This window comes from Piliocolobus tephrosceles, chromosome 20, assembly GCF_002776525.5.
Source record: "Piliocolobus tephrosceles isolate RC106 chromosome 20, ASM277652v3, whole genome shotgun sequence".
Classification (NCBI taxonomy): Eukaryota; Metazoa; Chordata; class Mammalia; order Primates; family Cercopithecidae; genus Piliocolobus; species Piliocolobus tephrosceles.
This window is the reverse complement of record NC_045453.1, coordinates 40,481,179-40,489,469: the sequence shown is the minus strand read 5'-3', so window position 1 is coordinate 40,489,469 and position 8,291 is coordinate 40,481,179. Positions and strand designations below refer to the sequence as shown.

Genomic DNA, 8,291 nt, shown 5'->3' with positions numbered 1-8,291 from the left:
TATATCTATATCTATATCTATATCTATATCTATATCTATATCTATATCTATATCTATATCTATATCTCTATATCTATCTATAGAGAGGCTATAAAGAACCTAGAATTAGGAAGGCTTTGAAGTCTCAATGCCACCTAGAAGGCAATGAAGCATGCTTTCAAACTAGTGAAGAAAAATGATCTCCAACTAGAATTCTACTCCCAGCTGAACCACCGCCAATCAACTGAGAGTAGATAAAAGACATTTGCATATAAGCAAGGTCTCCAAAAGCTATTCAAGGATGTGTTCCATCAAAATTGCAGAGTAAACCCAAAAAGAGGAAGACAAGAGGTATAGGAATGAGAAGATCCAACACAGGGGGTAACTGAGTGGCAGCAGACTCTGGAAAAGACCTGTTGCATTTGGCTGTGCAGGATGTACACTGATCAACTTCTGGGCATGCCATTCTTTTCATTTTCTCTGTGGGTGACATAGAAATAGAAATCAGGACAATTTAGAGCTCCTCTGAAGGCTCCTGGGGAGATTTCCTTAGGAAATTAAAATCAATAGAAAGCCTCATGCATTATGAAGAAATTTAGACAATTGATAGCATTTGTGATTGAATGAATGATAAATACACAGAAATCTAAGCAAATCAAAAGAAAACAATTATTAACTTTGGAGTATTAATAACTACAAAAATTAAATCATAATAAGCTCTGAGGAGTATTTACATATTCATAATAATTCAAACACTGATGATTTGTCTCTAACTACAAATTTTGAAATAATTATGTTGGGAGAAGCCAGGGTTATGGGAAAGTGACGTGTGTGTACAGAGGGGTGATGTAAAAGTCAAGATGTGGCAATAAAAACATATTGTTCAAGCAAAGGCAGCCTATGCCAAAACAATCAGCTAAGATCCGAGACGGGGGCTGATGATTGGGGCAATTATATTTTATAACAAAACTTGAATTGTTAGGCTCTTTAAACAGTACATATTTGTAAATTTGCTAAAAGTAGAAACTAGTAGAAGTTTTAAAAGTTCTTTCAACTCTGGGCTAGTCATTTAATCTCTCTAAGCCTCGATTTTATCTGGGTGAGTGTGCACAGGGGCAAATGTGTATCACGCCTGGCACAGCTGAAGTGCAGAGTAAAGGCTAGTGTTACACATGTCATCAGCATCATTGTGAGCTGATGTTACTGCCATAGAGCTTGCTATGCACAGAGTTGGTGTTTGAGTCAGAGCAGCAAAGCTGAGTCCCTGGTACACATCATTTAATTACTTATACCTGTGCTCCCCTCTTACTTACTTGTGGCTTGCCAGGAATTGCTCACATCGACACTGGCCCAATTGTCCTATATAACTAATGTTTGTGGTTTCTTTTGAACAAACATAGAAATTGACTAATCCAGTCTTAAAACTTGAGAAAGTTACATATGTCTTACCTGAGTTTATTTCTCAGGAAACCAATAATCAGGCGTCCCAGATTATATCAAGGACCTGAAACTCATCAGATCACTGCATCTGGACAATGAGATGCCAGACCTCCCACCTGTCATGACTGCCTAACCGGCCACCTGCTTCCTGTGGACCAATTCCTCTCCCCTACCCTTCCTAATACCTATTTTCCCACACATGGTTACATTTCTTCCTTGCTATATAAACCCCTAATTTAAGTCAGTTGAGGAGATGGATTTGAGATTGATTTCCCATTTCCTCAGCTGCAGCACTGAATTAAAGCCTTCTTTCTCAGCAATACTCATCTCAGTGATTGGCTTTCTGTGCTGCAAGCAATGGGACCTAGACCAAAACCCTAGTGTTTTGGTAACATCAGCAGGAGAGGTTATGCCCGGGTGTGCGTGATGGTTGAGGCCAGATTTGGGGATCCTGTCCATTCCCGTGGCTGGGGAAAGAAGAAGCTTTCTGGTCTTGGAGATGAGGCAAATCTTCAGCTCTTGGAGAAAGATTAGAGATAACCCATGTGGAAGCAATGGTGCCGGTAGACCAAGGCAACACAGCTTTGTTCAATGAACAATGACAATGAGGAAGTCAGTCATTTCTAACCTGGGAACATCTGGCAGCAACCTGGTCTCCTGGTGGGTAGGGAAACTGGACCTATCTGAGGTCATCCCTGGTGCTGAGGTCTGGAGACGCAGAGATTGTTCTGGATGCTCTTTTAGAAATGTGGGCTCCTAAGGACGTGTCGGGGATCATCTCCCCCAGTCCAGACCAGCAAGGGCTCTAGACAAAAGGGCTCTAGGACAAAAGTTCATTCTCCTAATCAGACCCCAGGGCCACAACAACTGAGAAAGAAAGGTCTGGCTGTAAGTAGAGCAAGCTCTACAAACATGTGCGAAGGAGGGCCGCACTTCCCCGTCTCTCTCTCCCACCATCTGGAAAGCTGGTGAACACCTCCTATCATCATCATCATCATGTCTCATTTCTATCTTTGTGTGTCCGTAAGTAACCACATTGTATTGTGAGGGAGTGTAAGGAACATGGGTTCAAACTTTTGAAACAGGAAGACTGGATTCAAGAATAGCCCATGTTACCCCTGACTGTGTGATTCTGTGTAATTTCATCTCTCTGAGTTTTCATTTCTATGGAATAGGGGTAACAATTGCTTCCCTACCTACTGCAAAAGGTTTAACACAGCTTAACTAAAAGGATTGACAAAGGGCAAATGGTACGGCATAGGTCAAAACTGCTTTGTAAGGAGCTGAGGGACAGGAAGGAAACCAGCATTTATAGAGCGCCCACCCAGTAGCAGGTGCACGGTAGCTATGGTGGTACCTGCCCTTGATGTATATTCTCTTCACATTGATATGGCACTGTAAGTGTTAGGACTTTTTCTATGGAGCAAGAAACTGAAGCTGGCAGGGAGAATAACTGCCTAAGTCACACATGAGTGGATGTGTGAATGAGGTCCTTAGGATGTCACTGTCTGGGTGCTGGGGCTTCAGCAACGAGCAAGCCATTATATCCCACTGGTGGGAAATGAAAAATAAAGAAGTTAATAAGTAAACCAGACAACTATAGAAAAAATATTGTGCAAAAAATAAGCAAGTACCTGTAAGATGGGGCTGTCTCACACTAAGGGGTCAGGAAGGGGCTTTCTGAGGAGGTGATATTGGCACTGAGACCTGAAAAACCAGAAGAATCAGCCCTGTGAGGATTGTGGGGAAAAGCATCCCAGGAGATGGGAAGAGCAAATGCAAAATCCCCAAGGGGTATTGAGGTGTGTGCGTATAAGGGGCAGAGAAAACCAGCGCAGCCGCCATGCTGTGAGCAAAAGGTAGGGAGAGGATGTTGTAGAAGATGAGGATACAGAGGCTTAGAGGGGCCCTTCTGGGCCTTAAAGGTCACAACAAGGAGACTGATGTTCATTTGAGGTGCGTTGGGAAGACACTGGACAGGTCTAGGCAGGGGCTGCTCCATCTGGTTTGTACTCTTGGTGTGGCCATTGTTACATGGTTTTGTGTCTGGCGGCTCCTCAGGCTTTGTTCCCATTAACAGCAAGTTGCTGGGAGAAATCACACAGCTGGGGGATCCCCCTCTCCACCTGTGGTTCCAGCACTTGCCTGCCACCCCTAACCAACTTTAGGCATTGGGAGTAGCATTGGGGTGGGGGTGGCTGTAGGGAAAGAAAGAGTCAGGGCAAAACCCCTAAGGCCAAAAGAAGTGCTCTTCTTCCCTACCAGTAGTGAACCAACCATCGAAGCAGGGAGCTGGTGATCACTACGGAAGGCGGTCCTGAAAATCTTTGGCAACAAGCACCAACAAGCACCAGCAAGCACCAACAAGCCATCAACAGCCAAGCAGTTCTGTTGTTGTAAATAAAGACCCTCTATCCTTCTACCAGATGAGGTGGGCTTTTTTGGCCAATAACAGACACATGGAATTTCAGGATCTCCTAAAAAAATACTTTCATTGATCTACCTCTGAGGACAAATAAATAAAAAATATAAAGAAACATTGACTGGGTGCGGTGGCTCACACCTATAATCTCAACATTTTGGGAGACCAAGGCGGGAGAGTGGCTTGAGCCCAGGAGTTTGAGACCAGCTTGGACAATGTAGTGAGACCCCAATCTCTACAGAAAAATTAAAAATTAGCTTAGTATGATGATATGCACCTATGGTCCCATCTACTTGGGAGGCAGAGGTGGGAGGATTCCTTGATCCCAGAGGTCAAGGGTGCAGTGAGCTGTGATTATGCCACTGCACGATCACAGCTCATTGAACTCCAGTCTGGGTGACAGTGAGACCCAGTTTCCAAAAAAAAAAAAAAAAAAAAAAAAGAAAAAAAAAAAGAAAAATATTAATGAAAACATTTTTGGAAGGTAATTATTTGGTAAAATATGTATTTCTATGTAATAATTGATACATATGAAAGACTCTAATATATTTCATATGTGTTGATGAAGCATTGTATTACAATAAACATTGAACCCACCATCCACCTTAAGAAAGTGTACATTACTAAAGCTGTTGAAATTAACTCTATGTATCTCCCTGATTCCATTCACTTACCTTCCCTGGAAGGTAACTACTACATCACATTATTTGGAAGTACAAAATTTATTTTTCCTTCTTCCTTTTCTAAAGAGTTTCCTTCCACATTTTTGTTTTGAAAATTTTTAAACCTATAGAAAGTTGCAAAATAGTACAATAGATACCCATTTACTCCTCATCTAGATTCACCAATTGTTAACATTTTGCTCAATTTGTGCTTATCTATCATCTATCTATCTATCTATCTATCTATCTATCTATCTATCTATCATCTATCTATCTATTATCTATCTATCTATCTATCATCTCTCTATCTATCATGTATCTATCTATCTATCATCTATCTATCTATCTATCTTCTATCTTTGTCTCTCTCTCTCTCTCTCTCTCTCTCTAATCTTTTCTGAACCCATTTGTGATGCAGTTATGCACACATAACCTTTGATCTGCAGATGCTCTAAGACCAAGGATCTTTGCCCACATCAAAATCAGGAAACTTTGCATTGGAACAACACTATTACCTGATATGGTGTATATTCAAATTTCCCCAAGTGTCCAGTATGTGTCCTTTATAACTGTTTTCCTCTGTTTTTGCTCCAGGATCCAGCCCAGGTTCACACATTGCATTTGCTGACTTATCTCTTTAGCTTCCTCTATTCTAGAACTGTTCCTCAGCCCTTTCTTCCCCGATGACATTGACATTTTTGAAAACCCCAGGCTGTTATTTTTGGAATGTCCCTCATTTTGGATTTGTCTGATTGTTTCCTCATGAGGAGATTCAGATTAATAAAAAACCAAAGCCCCTTTAAAGGCTTCAAACTGAATGAAATCTGCTCTCAATTTGCTTCGACCCCGGGGACGCTATTGCACAGGAGAATTGAGCCTGGATGGCATAGTCCACCTCTGGAACAGATTTCAGCTAAGCTGGGTAAGCCTGGTAGCTGAGTTGTCAACCTCACACTCCAACAGAGCTGACAGGAACTCTAGATACCTCTGTTACAGCCTGAGTTAAGTCTTTATTTCCAGTTTATCTCTGCAGTGGGCCTTCCCAACCCAGAGGTCTGCTCTGTTCCATGCAGACTGAGAGTATTGTCCATGAGGAATCGCTGAGATGTGAGACGAGGCCCTGGGTGCCAGTGAGATGGACTCAATGGCTGGCAGATGTTCACTGCACTGGCTGCTGGGACAGAGGCCAGCAAAGTGAAAAGGTATGTGGAGTCCCAGTAGGTAAAAAGCAATTTCCTGAGCTGGGCCTTGGCCAGGAGGCTGCAGTTTTACCCTTCCCTGCATTCAATGGCTATGGGGAGGCTGACGGCAGGACTTGAGCCTGATGCTTCATTTCCAAAGGCCCAGCCTTCAGGAGCCCGCATGTCCTGTGCAGGCAAGAGGCAGTTCTTCACATCCTAAGTGTGCAGGGCCTCAGCAGTGCTCCTTGGACACTGCTCATGCTGATATTAACGAGCCCCAAATGCATTAACTCCCAGGAGGCTTGGGTTTACACATGAGGTGGCACAATTTAACTGCAGGCCTTGTTGAGTGGAATTTTTCACCTTTGTTTCCCCAGTAAAGGGCTTGCATGTATAGCCACATTTATCTCCATCTCTGAGAATGGCTTATGGGAAGTGGGAAGCAGAAATTACTGCAGGGTTCCTGCCGTTGGGGGTGTGGACTTTCCACTTCATCGCCCCTCTTCCTGGAGACGAGGCATGACAAACTGGCTTCACCAAGATGAGGCTGCTTAGACAGAAGCAGGAAAACAGGAAGGGCATGGGCTTCAGAGCTGGGCACACTCACTCCTGTGCCTTCCCGTGGTTTAGCCTTTTCCAGCCTTGGTTTCCTGAGCTGAAGAATAGAGATGACAATACTCACAAGGCTGCCAAGAGGGTGGCTATAGACACCCATACATGGATGCTGTTAATGCCAGACACTCTAGAATGTCATTTGATTCTTAGCCTGGGATCCGCTGAGAGTCCCTCAAAATTCTGGGAGTAGAATTCAAGAGATTTGTCAACTTGAATAAGAAATATAATTGCACATTTATTGTCATGGAAAGTGATGCACAACTTAGCATTTCCTTCAATTCTGTGGACAACAACTCATGGCAGTGTTAGTAGTACCTGTGACTCTCATCCATAGAAGCCATAGATATTTTCATATTACATTACAGTTTTATAGGTATTTCAAAACATTCTTTACACTCATCGTGACTTCAAAATCATGTTAACAATTAGACATACAGCTAGATCCTGCTATTTAGTGTGCCAATTAATAATCACAGATATTAGCATATCATAAATTTGTTGTAAGATATTTTGATAATTATAGTTCAGTATAACTGGTTTCCTTTGTACTCCTGTGTATTTTACTTAATGTGCTTACAAGCATTCTGAGAAGGGATTCAAGGGCTTTACCAAAAGTGTCCTGTGTTCAAAAAATAGTTCAGAAGTGCTCTGGCTACTCGGGCTTTGGGTAGCAACTTTCCCTTCTCAGGGGCTCTTGCTGGGTCCTGGCTGAAGATATGAGGTGGATTTCTTACTCATAATTTCTTCCTTTGCTGCCCTTCTCCTGAAAATGGAGATATTCAGTAGGAAGGCAAGGGCCTCGAGGGGCTCTGAACTGTTCCCCAGTGTCTCCAGATTGGTGGATGACAGACAGGCATGCCAAGGGCATTCATATGTGGAACAGAACAGACATGCATGAAGTATCAGAGTTGTTGCCCAGATTATGCCAGAAAAGTGAAAAACAAACTGAGCTGCAGGTCAAGTCAAGGAAGCAACATCTCTTTTCTCTTCTGCAATAAGGCTGAGAATTAGAAAAACCTGCTGGGTGCAGTGGCTTATGCCTGTAATCTCAGCACTTTGGGAAGCAGAGGTGGGCAGATCACCTGAGGTCAGGAGTTTGAGACCAGCCTGGCCAACATGGTGAAACCCTGTCTCTACTAAAAATACAAAAATTGGCTGAGTGTGGTGTCGCATTCTGTAATCCCAGCTACTTGGGAGGCTGAGGCAGGAGAATCACTGGAACCCGGGAGGCAGAGGATGCAGTGAGCTGAGATCATGCCACTGCATTCCAGCCCGGGTGACAAAGCGAGACTCAGTCTAAAAAAAAAAGAATTGGAAATCCCCACAGTCACGAGCTAGGAGAGCCAGGAATCTGCCTCTTGAATTCTGGGAAATAGGGATGTGAAGCTGGAGGCACTAGTGAAGCCTCTCAGGCTACTTGCTCTTGGATGCCAGCTTTGACCAACAGACAGAGAAGTGCATGATCACCAAACTACAAAGCTAGACTTGTGGGCCAGCTTGTCATACCCAAATCCAACAGAATGTAGAGGCAGGAACTTCAGGAAGAAAAGCAAATAACTTCTAATCTGGACGCGGGTCGAATCATCCCTTCTAATGGTGCAGCACTGGGCAAGTGGCTTCACCTCCTTGACCTTAGTATTCCCCTTTATAAAATGGGGGGAGGCCGGGCGTGGTGGCTCAAGCCTGTAATCCCAGCACTTTGGGAGGCCGAGACGGGCGGATCACGAGGTCAGGAGATCGAGACCATCCTGGCTAACACAGTGAAACCTCGTCTCTACTAAAAAATACAAAAAACTAGCCGGGCGAGGTGGGGGGCTCTTGTAGTCCCAGCTACTTGGGAGGCTGAGGCAGGAGAATGGCATAAACCCAGGAGACGGAGCTTGCAGTGAGCTGAGATCCGACCACTGCACTCCAGCCTGGGCGACAGAGCGAGACTCTGTCTCAAAAATAAATAAATAAATAAATAAATAAATAAATAAATAAATAAATAAA

At 43.6% G+C, this 8,291-nt stretch overlaps 1 long non-coding RNA gene across 1 annotated transcript in view; it reads right to left on the bottom strand.

Annotated features, from left to right (window-relative positions):
- LOC111526241 overlaps positions 1–8,291 on the bottom strand; it is an 89,348-nt gene that overhangs the window by 23,144 nt on the left and 57,913 nt on the right. The window contains exon 2 of the long non-coding RNA XR_002726304.2: positions 366–459. This is a non-coding gene — a long non-coding RNA (uncharacterized LOC111526241). The remainder of the gene's footprint in view (positions 1–365; positions 460–8,291) is intronic.